Source organism: Tachypleus tridentatus, chromosome 12 (assembly GCF_004210375.1).
Source record: "Tachypleus tridentatus isolate NWPU-2018 chromosome 12, ASM421037v1, whole genome shotgun sequence".
Taxonomy (NCBI): domain Eukaryota; kingdom Metazoa; phylum Arthropoda; class Merostomata; order Xiphosura; family Limulidae; genus Tachypleus; species Tachypleus tridentatus.
In genome coordinates this window covers 33,269,912-33,285,627 of record NC_134836.1, presented here as the reverse complement: position 1 = coordinate 33,285,627, position 15,716 = coordinate 33,269,912, and the positions used below count along the sequence as shown (strand labels likewise).

The 15,716-nt window shown below is 36.9% G+C and overlaps 1 protein-coding gene across 4 annotated transcripts in view; it reads right to left on the bottom strand.

The window, feature by feature from the left end:
- The window catches only part of LOC143235540 (neurocalcin homolog), a 119,243-nt gene that overhangs the window by 52,820 nt on the left and 50,707 nt on the right, over positions 1-15,716 (bottom strand). The window lies entirely within an intron of this gene.

The window sequence follows — 15,716 nt, the reverse complement described above, 5'->3', positions numbered from 1 at the left end:
AATGCAGTATAAACTGCTGATATGTCATTTATCTATACAATATCATTCCCATGGAATATCAAAACAAAACATTTTCTTAGGAAGCAATCTCCAGATCTTTATACAAAAACAAAATATAAATTGTCATCTGATAGACAAAAACCTTGACAGTTTATTGGTTAGAACTAACATAGTCATAAACATAAGAGAGAAATTTATGTATTGACAAATTCTGATGTGATAATAAAATTAGTCTTTTTTTTTTCCAGTGATGATTAAATCATTGTGACAATATACATTAAAGTTACCAGTACCAAAATAAAGCACTTACACATCATTCACAGGTAAGAAACAATGCTCTTAGTTACATATCTCCATATAAATAATGTTAAAATTATCCTGTTTAGAGCTTATTCGTTGAGAGCTCTGTTTTCAGAAGCTCTTCTTGAGTGCAAAATTGGGCATTACTGGATTCATCTTTAACATTCTTGCAAGATTCTCAAATAGGTATTACAACCCTAGCAAGTCAAGTTGGAGATAACGGTGTTAAACATCTAATTAAACTTCACACAAGGGACAACCAAGTAAACTAGTAAGTGGACTCATACAAAAGATTACTGAAGTTCACTCAGGAAAATTGAGTAATTGGGATTTACAATGAGCTATCCACACTAAAGTAACTGAGATTTATATGAGAAATTAAGTAAAGTTCACACAAGGGAAAGATTGTGATTTACATGTGGTAATAATTGTGATTGGAAAGGAATAAGAGATGCAGAGATAATGGGGTAAATGGTTCTTACACATAGCACCATGTTAATTCCACACAGATAGGGAAGATAGTGAGCTTAATAGAATAAGCCAAGTTAAGTTGAAACTAGGGAATAACTGAAATAATGTGATTTTAAACTATCTCCTGTCTCTTGTAAACCTGTAGCATAATACATACATTTGTGTTAACTTCATAGTACAAACAACAGCTAACAACCATAAGTCACCACTTTAATTTACAGGCTGTAGTTTTTATATTCTAAAACCATGAGATGGTCCATAACATACATGATAAGGCTATAGTTCTTTATAGACTGGTTGAACCTTGGATCAAAAGGAAATACATGAAATGTGGATTCTCTAATTGTTATTTAGCTGTATTTTGATACAGGAAAGACAGTTTGTGACATTTTGAGAGAGATAGTTGTCTTTTCTGTCTGCAAATAGAATAATGACCTTGAGCTGTGAATGCAGTGAAAGAAGGTACTTTGGTGTGCAAACTTTGTTGATGTTAATTATTTAAAAGCAGGCTTTTACTCTTGTAACACAAATCTCTGCAGACCTCTAACTTTTGCTTACTGTAATTTAAACGCTTGGATTATATTGTAACTTGGCCTATTTTTCTTTGTATGTTTAGATATTCATAATAACTCACAGAAAGGAGACTCACATTGAAATGGTAAGAGAAATATATTTTTCCACCTTTTCTTACCAGTTCAATACACCCACTACAAACACTCACATTTGTTTTCTGTACTATGATTCTTATTTGTATTTTGTTAATAAAGTCTATGGCTGTGAACCTTCTTCATTTTGATTCCTTCCTTGTTGACAAACACTGATAATGTTTAGAATAAGAGAAATGGATTATCCAGTAGCCTGATGTTCTCTTTCATCTTCCAGTTTGCAGCCCTAACTGCTGTACAGAAAATTCATATGCCAATAAAAGCCAGAGAATCTTCATTTAACAGAAAACAAAAAGTTCCAATTATATACACAACTGTCTATCTTTAGAATATGATACAAAAAATAGGCTAAAATTGGAATAAATTAGAGAAGTTAGTATTTGTTCCCTTGGTAACCAACATTTTTTGGCTCTTTGAACCCATGGAAGTAGGGATGTATAAAAATATATCTTCATGTGCATAATAATAGAATTCATGTAAATTAAGAAGGTAATTAAAAATACCCACTTTTCTTTATTGTGTATTTTAACGGTTTTATGTATACAAATAGCTCACCCGATTATGAGATTATAAATGTAAATATAAACTGTTTAATACATAAAACACTTTTCCCTTTGAATTATCAAACTAAGTAAAACAAATGTTTGACATATATTTGGATTATGTAATTAAACGGTTTTATTTACAAACTGCTTTGCACTTTAAATTATATGACTAAAAGTAGGCTTGTGTACAAAATTAACACCTATGGGTTATATAAGTAATTAAAACAACTGTTAATGATATCTCATAAGAATCAAAGGTTTGACACTTTTTTTTTTTCCCCTACTTGGGCTAAGCTACTCAAGAGCCATCTGCACTACCTGTTCCTCATCTTAAATTAACAGACTAAAGGGAAGATGGTTTGGGAACAAAAATTCACAACCAATTATTAGTATACTCTTGTCAGAAAGAACAGTAGGGTTTGACAGTCATTCTTATAACGTATCCACATCCTCAAAGAACGGAAAATGTTTTCTTTTTTCATCAAGATGACAACAATGAACCCGTATATCCACAATCCCACATGATCGGCTGCATAAACTTACAAAAGAAAGAAAAAATTAGATCTGTGTTGACTAAACTAATTTTCGTTGGAAGTATCAAACAATACTTCCGAATCGTGTGATACAATCAATACCTCTCAGTTTTCTATTTCTTTCGAATATTTCCCTTGAGTCTAAAGAAGCCCGATAAGGCAGAAACTGAAAAGTTCGTATCTGATACACAGCTAAAGAAAACCGAATTATGTTTTCATTAATTGTGCTGCAAAACGTTTTCGATTTAAACAACTAACTTGAATGTTTCTATACACATGAATAATTAAAGCGGCACTAAAATATATACGGATAATATAAAAATAAAATTCGAAATAATAACACAGTGGAGTTGAGACTCGTGTGAAAGATACTTCAAATGTAACATACCCATGTCATAAAGTACTAAATGATGGTACTTCACAATTTTAACAAATCAAAAATTCCGTCTACTTAGAACATATGGGGGTATACCATATAATAAAGCGTTTGTGTACACGTAAAGCTTTTGTTTGTTTTGAATTTCGCGCAAAGCTACACGAGGGCTATCTGCGCTAGCCGTCCCTAATTTAGCAGTGTAAGACTAGATGGAAGGCAGCTAGTCATTATCACCCACCGCAAACTCTTGGGCTACTCTTTTACCAACGAATTGGATTGAGCGTCACATTATAATGCCCCCACGGCTGACAGGGCATGTTTGGTGGGACAGGGACACGTAAAACTTAGCAGTGTGCGGAAACGCTCTTAATACAGATGTCCGTGATGACGAGAAAACCCACTTCTAAAGAAAATTGTATGTGTAAAATGGGCTGACGATGACCGAAGAAGGTCGAAACGTTGTTCGCTGCTCTATACAGTGCTTTCTCTACCCATACCAGCCGTTTTCACATATAAATTTTAATATAGATGTATTAATATCTAAGTAAATAGTTTTGATGTGTGAAAGTATAAACGTGAAGAAAGTTTTTGCAGTCTGTATTGCCGTAATTTTGTGAATGTAATAAAATAGTTTGAACTTACAAATAAATCAGTGTGAAGAAAGTGACTGCAGCCTATAACACGCTGATAATAACAAAAAGATTCCAAACAAGTCAACTTCATAATTAATTTTTACCTACTCTAGTGTAATTCGTGTTTTATGACGAAGAAATTGTTTCCCAAATTTTCTACAAAATTGTAAACATTCAGCCTTATTACACGACATCAAAACATTCTCTAGCCAATGGAATACATATAATTAAATAATAATAACACTGTTCTGTCCGTGAATTTTGAAGCCTTTGAACAACCTTATTACGCAAAGAAAACAATAGTATATTAAACTTCTTCAACTGATAATAAAGCAACACTTGACAAATAACATAGATATTACAAACAGAAACATTTCACAACATTTGTGAAACAGTCTACGATCAAAATATTGATTACAAAACAGTAGTTTTATCCGTTTACTTACTTAAAGAGTCCAGTCACTAATTTAACTTTTTGCCGTTTTCCTTTTCGTGAGTTATGGTAGGAATTACCCTCTGCACAGATTTTCCCTAATTTTTTACTTATTTTTTCGTAGACATTGACAGGGTGCGAATGCACTTCTATGTCTATAACAGAAAAAGTGCCGAAATTTAGGAGCTACATTCAATACGTTAGCGATTGAATTTAACTAAAACGGGAACGTGTAATCAAAAGAGGTTGTATTTTTGGAAAAAAAAAGTAGAATTTAACTTGTGTAAGCCATAAAATGTGAAGAAATCGGGAGTGACTGGCTGACTATCAGGTCAACACTTGGCTTTTATAATTATGATGACTTTCATAATTTTTCATTATAATATGATTAAATGACAGTTAAAATATTTCCTTAGATTAAACAATGGACTAATTGGTGAGATAGAGAAATGCCTCGATTATCCGTTGTTTCTGTTATCTTCAATTTTCTACTTTTTCCAGATCAGCATGATAATTGACGCACCAGTGTATATTTAGTTACTTTCACAGCAACTAGAGCACGCTAACGATCACGTGATATCAACGAACAATTGAGAGCATTGCCTGAAATCACTGCTTTTGGTCCTGTCTCAGTCTAAATACGAGCACTGATTGGTTGAACTGGGAGAAAAAGGAAAAACAAATTTGCGCGAAATCAGTAAGATACGAATAGGACAAACATTTTCACTGCTCCAAAAGCAAGGCGAATGCTCTCTCCGCTGGGATCTTCGCCGACAATTCTGTGAACACTACAAGAAATAAAACGCAGCAAAAGGAAGACCACCCACCCGCCCGCCTGGACAACGTGCCGTTCTAATACTATATGCGACTTCGGACAGAAAGGCAAATTCCTAATTAGCAGGAGGAACAACGACCGCATGCACGCGCGAAGGCACTATCGTAAACAGTGCCGCTCTCAACAAACGTGGGAGTCGACACGACGTACAAACAGCAACCGCAAGATAAGTAGACCTACAACCAAAACGAAATATAGTAACTTGGGTGACAAGAAAGAAACGTTAGAACCTAATAAATTCTGTAACTCACCAATAACTGCTCTATGCAGTTAGATTTAATAGAACAAGAATGTAGTTTAAGAAAGAAAAGAAAAGCAAGCAGAAACAAATTAAGCCCTTCGATTAATTGGAAAACTCAGATAATGAAGTAGAAGTGGGAGAAACTGGTCACACCAAGGTAGAGCACGTGACCCTACAATAGCTAAATCACAGGAACTGAGGTCAGCAAATATCAAGGCAACTAACACAGAAAGAACATTGGATACCAATAAGCCAAAATCAAATGAAACAGAAATAAACACTTTAAAGGATGCAGATGGTTTTTACTTCAGTCACATCAAAAAGACAAAGACGAAACTCCACAAAAACACAACATCAAGAGAAACAACCAACAACAACACTGTAACTAAAACACACAATAATTATTGAAGGTATACCTGGAACACATCACCAGCCGCAAGTATAGGCAGAAATCAAGTGATACAAACCGAATGCAATGATAACTAACATAAAATGTCTGCCCAAGGGCGGTATCCTTGTCCGAGGACAAGAGGTCGCTGACCTTAACGGACTATAAAGGAGTAGCCAGAAGACGCATTTAAAACATGTCAAATAAAGGTACATCGACCTGAAGACAAACCACAAACTAAATCTTTTATCATACATGAAATACAAGAAACGTTAACAGAGCAAGATATTACTTATATAAAAGTCGAAAGAATCACATAAATTAACAGAAAACCCCACCAGTCTTGTAAATGTAGATACACTGAACTTAATAAACGGTGGAATCATATTTTGGTATCAAGAATACTTGATCTCCGTTTCAAAACTCATACAACACGAGTCAGAAACCAGTAAAAGTTAATGTGGCAAAAGATGACAGCGATCATTTACCAATTTGGTGTGTCTTCGATCTCATCCACTGTGAAAATATAACTTACCAAACAGAAAGTTTCAACTGCAAAAAAAAACCAGAAACGAGGCCATCGCGTGAAATGATTTGCTAGCGCCTTTAAGAAAACAGCAAATGCAGAAAAAAATGTTGAGGGAACCTACTATGAAACATTTACTCCAAAGGCAGGTGTCCCCCAGTATGGAGGGGTAGTTAGTCCTAGCGTCTACATCATGTATGTTAACAATATACCTCTGAAAGATCCAAATCACGGATACTCGTCACAGTTCGCTGATGACGTAGTGCCTGGAAAAGTTCCCCACACCACCAATAGCAACAAGAAATTTACAACGCCAATTAAATAGAATAAGTGAATATTGCCAAAAATACAGAAATAAAATCAACATACCAAAAAACACCAACTAGCTATATTCGCCAGATTAACTACACTTTGAAAAGAACAACCAAAGCTATATATGACCGGAAATACTCCTTCTCAGTGCTACATCCGCCAAATTTCTAAGGCTAACTTGTGACTCGAAACACATGTGGATAAATTACTTAAACAATATTAGAACCAAAATTGGCAAAGAACAAACTATGCTAGGTTTGTTTGTTTTTCGAATTTTGCGCAAAGCTACACGAGGGCTATCTGCGCTAGCCGTCCCAAATTTAACAGTGTAAGATTAAAAGGAAAGTAGCTGGTCATCACCACCCACCGCCAACTCTTGGACTATTTTACCAACAAATAATGGGATTGACCGCACATTTAAACGTCCCCACGGCTGAAAAGGCGAGCATATTTGGTGTGATGGGGATTCGAACCTGCGACCCTCAGATTGCGAGTCGAGAGCCATGCGGACCAGCTAGATCTGGTACAATGTTTAAGATGAAGTTTGGTGATGTATTTAAATTCTGGTTTAACGTTCCTTTACTTTCAGCTCGGTTCATGAGGTGACAAGAGGGATAGAGGGCTTTTCCACTGTGATTATCACAAATGTTCATGTCTTATATTCAATGTTTCATAAAACTAGAAAGTGTCGTGATAAAAAAAAAATCTATCTATATGAAAGAACTATGTTTCATCTTACCTTTTGTATCTTTTCTTAAACTAAGAAACCACAAAAATCTCGAACTTATCTTTCCTAAAAGTATCAATATTATCGTCAAAAGTAGAATATTGCGTGGCTTGTAAAATGACACGTTAGGTCGTGTTCGTGTTAAACATCCATGAACAGGAACAGATACGTTAGAACGTTACTGTCATACAATATGCATTATACTGGTATCGATTTCGTACAAGCTATTCAGAACAGTGTATGTAATTTTTCTGTGTAAATTTTAAATTACTTCTACCTTTACTAAAGTAAGTTTGAACCGTTATTAAAGTTGTAGAATATTTCTGGAAAATTCAAGTAATGAGTAACGTGATATATATATATAATTATTAAAGTTTTTCACTCTGTTCTTGCTGAGTAATAACTGGCTTTCGTGTACAAGAACCATGGGAACGACATCACAGTACAGGGCAGCTATAGTTATGCATGTTTTGGAATTTCGCGCAAAGCTACTCGAGGGCTATCTGCGCTAGCCGTAAGACTAGAGGGAAGGCAGCTAGTCATCACCACCCACCGCCAACTCTTAGGCTACTCTTTCACCAACGAGCACTGGGATTAACCGTAACATTATAATGCTTCCACGGCTGAAAGGGCAAGCATGTTTGGTGCGACGGGAATTCGAACGCGCGACCCTCACATTACGGGTCGAACGCCTTAACCTACCTGGCCAGGCCGGGCGGTAGCTATAGACTGTGCAAGTTTATCTGACAACTCGACCTTCGCCAGGCTGCTACTAATCCAGGCCTTTCTTTCCTTACGTGATCCTAGACATACTAGTTGCCCTTCGCTTTAATTTTTCTTATTCTATCGTTGTAACTTACGCCCTTTCTTGCAGCCATTATGTGTCAGAAATCGATAAATCTTGGTCTATATATATATATATATATATATATATATAAATACAGTCAGATAAACTCGCATAGATGTATCTTTATTTAATAAAATTTCTAGTACGCAATGAATACAGTAATGATTTTTATAACAACGTACAGAGTAGAAAGAACTTATGTATTGAGTTTGAAACGGTTTTACAACTTGAAACAGAGAAACTCGCAAAAACGAACAATAAAATTCGTGCTAAAGATCTGTTTTCTTATAGCAAAGCCACATCGGGCTATCTGCTGAGTCAACCGAGGGGAATAGAACCCCTGATTTTAGCGTTGTAAATTCGTAGACTTTACCATCGGGGTACCGTACTAAAAGAAGTAGCTAAAATATGTTAATAGCAGAATATGAAGCGAACCAAAGTTAAATGTAAAGTTGTAATAAAGGCAGATTTAACTGAATATGCAGAAACATCCAACTATGTGTTCCGACTACATCCAATCTGAAGAGTTATTTTATTTTAAGATCTCTCGGACCCCGAAGGGGCCTGATAGATAAAAAGGAACAGTCAGAAACTTAATTTCAACTCTGAAGGTGAAACATTTTGGGCTAAAGTCTGGAATTTTGAAAACTTGAAAGGTTTCTTCATAAAGCTTTACAATTGTTTGTTCACAAAATTATAGGAAAATGGTTTTGAAAGAACTGCACATGCGTATTTTAGACCTAAGTAAGTCGAGAACGCTCAGAGCAATTGTGTTTAATTTTCACTTTTTAGAAAATTACACGCGAGTTGAGTGCTGTTTGTGTGAAATACTTTGCAAATACAAAAAGCAAAATTTGAAATCGACGTTAGTCGTAACGTGACGACAACGATACTGTGTCATCGTGTGGTGCACTCGTTGGATTAGAAAGTTTGACTGAACCAAAATCAGGTAAAATGATTCTGACAATATGTAATCCAGACTCCTTGGGCAAAGGCCTTTTTAAATAACAAATGCCCTTTAGTCGAAGTTTTGACCATCTAACTATCTCAAAAATAATCTCTCATGCTGTCAAAAAGTCAAGATTCTTTTAACATAAAAACTTCAACAGCAAAGCAATAAGTTCTTGTTTTTTGAACTACGAACAAAGCTGCTCGAGAGTTAGCTGCGTTAGCAGCCCCTAATGTTGTTAGTCTTATAACGCACCCATAGCTCCAAAGTGTGGAGTACGTTTTTTCCTGCAGGTCTATAGTTCGGCATTCTAATGGGCTGCATTCGACCCGCTAAGCAAGGAGTTAGTAATTAATAGTACTTGGTAGAGTACAATTACAGCCGACGTAATTCGACACCATAGAAGTATGGTAATTAACTATTAAGATTATTTGTTAGACTACATGTATGTGGTCGAGATTACTTGGAAGATTAGGTGCAAGGGACTACGTTGTGTACGAGACAATTCAAAAAATTAGAAGGATATACAGAGATTAGTCGAGGTATGAGGGAAAGGAGCAATTAGAAATTCAGACCCCTTGACAACTTATTAGGGATATAGTTACCAGTAAGAGCATTCGCCAGATTAGAAATAGAGTAAGTAGGTAGACGAGACTATTAGGTAGGTTACAAAAAGAGGTATTTAGTGGTTCAGATTACTCGATATAATAGTAGAACTGACCGTTTAAAGGTTGACTTACTTGACAGATTACATGGAAGAACATTTTGTCGTAATGATTAATCTAAAGATAACAGCAAGAATTCGATACTAGTTGAGATTACCCAGAAAATTAGATTAAATTATACATTAATAAGGAGTTGGAGATTAAGAACAGTAAATAAAACAATATGGTTTGTTTGGAATTTTTCCCAAAGCTACACGAGGGCTATCTATATTAGCCATCCTTAATTTAGCTGTGCAAACTAGAGGGTTGGTGGGTTGATTGTTTGGCGTTTTGTGGCGCAAAGCAACTGGGCTATGTCAAACCAGTAAAAATTAAAGTAAAATTAGTAAAATTTGAAAAAAAAGATACCATGTTAAAACAAGTCAAAGTCCAATTTCTGAATTAACTTAAATAGTGTTAAAAAGGCCAATGGCTCTTAAAAACTAAAACCATTTGTAAGGTGGACAGTGTCACCATCACCAATAACATTGTCTAACGTTATGGAAAAACCTTGGGCCAAAACATGTTTAAAATGGTACCGTCGTTGGGAGTCGTAACAACGGCAAGACAGTGAAACGTGGCTTACGAGGTCTGTTCAAAAAATACGCGGACTGTTTGAATTGCGCGGCTCCAGTTGGTTCCAGGGGAATCCGCTTGGTGTCGCTAGGTTCGCACAGATCAGCTGATTACGACGCCTTTTTCCGATTGCAGATATCTCCATTTGTGTATTAGCTACGCGGTTTTAAGTGAAGTGCGATTTTTTCGTTTGGCGGATTTCAGAATGAATGACCTGAAGGAGCAACCACTTGCTGTGAAATTTTGTGTTAAACTTGGAAAATCTGCGACTGAAACTTTTGCTATGCTTAACACGGCTTACGGTGATGTTGCTATGAATCGTACGGCATGTTTCAAGTGGCATGAACGTTTTAAGGATGGTCGACAGTCCATTGAAGATGATGAGCGTCCTGGACGTCCTTCCACGTCAACTGACGACCCACACGTCGACAAAATCAACACCCTGGTGCGGGCAAATCGACGTCTGACTGCCAGGGAGCTTGCTGAAGAGTGTGGGATATCAGTTGGGTCTTGTTACGAGATTTTGACCGAAAATTTGAAGATGCACCGCGTTGCTGCGAAATTTGTGCCACGCCTGATTATGACGGACGAACAAAAAGCCCATCGCGTCCAGGTTTGTCAGAAACTGCTTGATCGTTCACAAGATGAAAACTTCTTGTCAAGGATCATAACAGGGGATGAATCATGGGTTTATGGTAATGACACTGAAACGAAGGTCCAATCGTCCCAGTGGATGGGTGAAACATCCCATAGACCCAAAAAAGCTCGCCAAGTTCGATCCAAGGTCAAGGTGATGCTGACAGTTTTCTTCGATGTTGCTCACCACGAGTACCACCCCGAAGACTCCACAGTGAACCAGACTTACTACATTGAAGTTCTGAAACGTCTGAGGGACGCCATCCGTCGCAAAAGTCCAGAAATGTGGAGAAGTGGCGACTGGTTTTTCCATCACGACAACGCTCCAGCCCATTCAGCCCTCAGAACTCGTGAGTTTTTGGCCAAACACTCGATCACTGTTCTTCCCCACCCCCCTACTCACCTGACCTTGCTCCTTGCGATTTTTTCTTGTTCCCCAAACTCAAAAGACCCTTGAAAGGAAGAAGATTTGAGACAATTCCCGAGATTAAGGCAAATGCGACGAAGGAGCTGGAGGACATTACAAAAGAAGCATACCAGGACTGTTTCAAAAAGTGGAAACACCGTTGGGATAAGTGTGTGCGTTGGGGAGGAGAGTACTTTGAAGGGATCCCAGACCTGTAACTTCTAAATAAAGTACATTTTGTTTTATGACGTCAGTCCGCGTATTTTTTGAACAGACCTCGTATTGTGACCTGAGTATCACACAGACCAATAATTGGTGCATTAATCCCAAATAAAAGAAAACGATGAGTTAAAAACCTGTGACCAATGCGTAGTCTAGTTAGGACAACTTTTTCTTTCCGATCCTTACGGAAACAAGACAGCCAAAGTCCAATAGAGGGTTTTACATGGAAAAGCTTGTTTTCACGTTGCTCACTCCAAGTCGACTGCCAACTGGCGCGGAGCTGAGCCTTGAATACAAGACCATAGTCTGTATATGGAACAGGCACAGCAGTGATAGTGCCAGATCAGACAGACATAGCTGTTGTGTGAGCGAGCTCGTTCCCGCGAATACCAACGTGGCCGGGTATCCGGAAGAACTGTATACAAATAGATGTTAAAGAAAAATGCGCCAGTTGGTTTCAATATCAGCAAGAACAGGGTGAGAACTAACGTAAAGCGATCCGAGGACCAGTAGAGAGCTAAGCGAGTCAGTATAAAGAGTACAATTCCAGTACTGCTTAGTTTCAATGTGATCCAGGGCATGAGAAATGGCGTATAGTTTGGCAATGAGCAAAGAAACTGTAGAAAGGATTCTGTGAGCTGCCACCGAACCATGGCAGAGCCAATACAGTCATCTGATCTTGAACCATCTGTATAAATGTGAATGGAAGAATGGTTCGAAATATATTCAGCAAATAACAGACAGTACTTCAAATCGGGAGTATCCGCTTTTATCAGGTGATTCAAAGTGAGGTCACACTTGGGGATAGTAATAAAACATTGCAGGATGGGCTGACCAGTGAATAAAGCAATGCCATCCAAGGACAGACCAAATTCATCCAACTGCGCCTGGACACGAAGGCCAAACTAGAGGGAAGGCAGCTAGTTATTACAATCAATCGATAACTTTTACCAACGAACAGTGGGATTCACCGTAACATAATAACGCCTCCCGTGGCTTTTTGGTGGGACAGGAATCCAAACCGGTGACCTTCAGATTACTACACAAGAGCCTTGACTACTTGGTCATATCGAGCCAAGACAATATGAAGAACACCTGGAGAATTATATTGATGACCGAGGGGGCTGGGATGTCGAATAAAGATACCTTGGAACTTTAGACTGCTATTAGTAGAATGTGGGGACTAATTCTATAGTTAAAATATTTTGGAGATTAGATGGAAGAATACTGTGGCTTACAAGGATGTAAGCTAAAGATAACACATGGATATTTTGAGATGGGTAAACAAAAGGAAATTATTAGTAGATGGCATTTCTAGAAAACGCATTATCATAAAAATTACATTTGCATCTAAAATTACCCGGAAGATTAAGGGAAGATGTAAGAAGCCAAGTATTCAGAACTGGTGTAATAAGTGCAGGATCACTGCTTCGAGATTGGGTTCGGTGTGATTTAATATTTTTTTACCTACGTTACTTAAGCTTGTTTCCATCCCTCTGTCCCCTGTTGGTACAGCGGTAAGTATACGGGTTTACAACACTAAAATCAGGGGTTTGGTTCCCCTCGGTGAACTCAGCAGATAGCCCGATGTGGCTTTGCTATAAGAAAACACTCCATCCCTCTTTGTGTGTGTTTGTCACCATGGGTTCTTGTAAAAGGCTGAATGGATTTGGACGAAAGTTGGTATACATTTGGACTATGATGCAACTAAGAAGTAAACAGTTTTTAAAGTGTTAAGGTAAGATCATGAAAAAAAAAATCTGTTTAGACAGGGCGATTTTTCACTCAATTTTTGCTCTAAACTCATCCACACATGATCAAATTTTAATGAGACTTGGTGAACATATGAAGAATACTATTTATCAATGTACTGCCAAAAATGGCTTATATCTGATTGTAACGACAGACATACGGCACGCTTTCGTATTTTGTGAGGGTCGAATATGATCAACGCTACATGGAGGTATGCGTTTTACTAAGTGCCCCTATAAGTTTCTGATGTTTCTCCTCTAATGCATTATGCAGCATCACCTACACGTGTCGCTGAGTATTTGTAAATATCTAATGAACAATGAAAAGAAGAAAAAACAAACAAACAAACTGCATAACTACCTAAACTGTAAACCTTGCTAGATGAAGTCTGGTAGCCTGACTTTACACATCAAACAGCAAGGAAACTAAAAGATCTAAATATCATTTTTCAGATTAATGATCAATAATACGGGTTTGCTAGTAGTTTCTACCACATAGCTCTGTCTCTTACACTTTCATTTATAGCGAGGGTACCAAACAAACAATTGAATATACAGTTACCCAATACAAGTGTGCACAGATTAAGTACAGTTTAGTGTATGTGAGGTGTGTGCATGCATAGTTATGACAGCGTACATATAGTTAGTCCATAAACTTCACAATTTCCATCCTCTACTATTAAACAACAAAATGCTGATTAAGTGTAAGAACTGTAACGAATTTATTATTATTTTAAATATTTATGTTTGTTTTAGTTTAATATATATTTAGTAATATACGACTTATATTGTTAAATGTGTATTGCGCAATTCCCGCCTATTCTCTAAATTTGTAGAATATTCTCGAGAGCAAGAATCAACATGTGTTTTACGAAAGCACTAGTGTATATTCGAATATTGTTGGGCCAACTGAATTTTTTAGAACTTCGCCTAAAGATTATAAATCGACGCGCTAAGAGACAGGTTTACAATATTATTTGGTCGCTACATAGAGTATATCACAAGCTTCAGTAGCTATAACTGTCACAGACACTTACTAATCAGAAAACTACAGATATTTCACCAGGAACATATATAGATTTCGAAGATTACGAACCGTTCAACTTCAGAGAATTAAATTCCGACATTATTATTTCTATGAGGACATTAAATATATATCTTCTTACGTTAAAAGTCAGCTTGTAAACCGCGTTAGGTCAAATACGAATAGAGAGAATGAGCTTAGAATTCCCCGTCAAGTGAAGCGCATTTGTGTATGAACACAAAATTAATTCCCTCGTCGTGGGCCTTGACCGTTGATAAAATAATCAGTTCCAGACCAGATACAATACTGAATATAAAATACATTTGTGTTAAGAAACAAAATTGTGTGTACCAATTAAGATCTTATTGGAAAATATAAATTTGATACATGCTGACGTTAAATTAACTTATAAATTAAACAGTTTCCGGGTATTTGATATCGTAATACGTAACATAATATATCTGAGACTCGTCCGAGATAAATTATAATACGTAACAGAACAAATGATTTATTCTATAAACATAAATGATTGAACTTATTCGTTTTACTACCTTTCATGTTGCTTGTTGCATACATGAAATTAACACAAGGGTTGTGATAACTTAAATTTCCTTATTAGCTGGTTTAATAGTGCTGTAAATCGTTAAATAAAAACAAAATAGTCACAATAAGATAGCCGCGAGCGTCGGAAAAAAATGTTGTTGGTTGTAAATTGATTGTACATTAAGCCACCAGCTATCAATCATCACAACAACAGATGCTGGATTAATAACTTAAGACACAAATCTGACGTTACTGAATAAGTCGGATCTCTTGACGTAAAACACTAGGTAGATGTTTTTTACTCATGAACCTTAAGCTATACGATTTATAAGTGGTCACATGTTTAACAACAAAACAATAATAAAGTGATACTCAGATTTGTTTTGGTTTGAATTTTGCGCAAAGCTACACGAGGCCTATATGAGCTAGCCGTCCCTAATTTAGCAGTGTAAGACTAGAGGAAAGGCAGCTAGACATTACCACCCACCGCCAACTCTTGGCTCTTTTACCAACGAATAGTGGGATTGACCGTATATTATAATGCTCCCATGGCTGAAAGGACGAGCATGTTTGGTGTGACCGGGATTCGAACCCGCGACCCTCTGATTACGAGTCGAACACCTTAACCCACCTGGCCATGCCGGGCCGAAGTTCCGACAGACAAAAGTGAGCATATTATTTACATAAATTAAGTACGGTACAGTTTAGCCCTAAGTGAACTGAAGGAAAAGCGTACACAAGTAAATATAGGCGATTTAGGCCTAAGACAAGTGGGATTACAGATTTCAGTGTCTACTTTTAGCATTATTTTGTAGCATTCTATAAAAAGCGCAATTAAAGAAGTGTTGTTGCAATAAAGTTACTAATTTGATCGCAAATGTTTCGTAGGTTTATTCTATAGTTAATATTTTCATCACAAATCTAAAGCTTTTTCTACTGTGTCTTTCATTTTCTCTCGCCATCCTTTGAGAGTTTCACAGTTGCAGACGTGACAGCCCTTTAGACTCAAACATCACATTCTTTTTGGGACTGACATTCTTTCAAGTTTCAAGACAAAGGGATTTACGTTTCTTT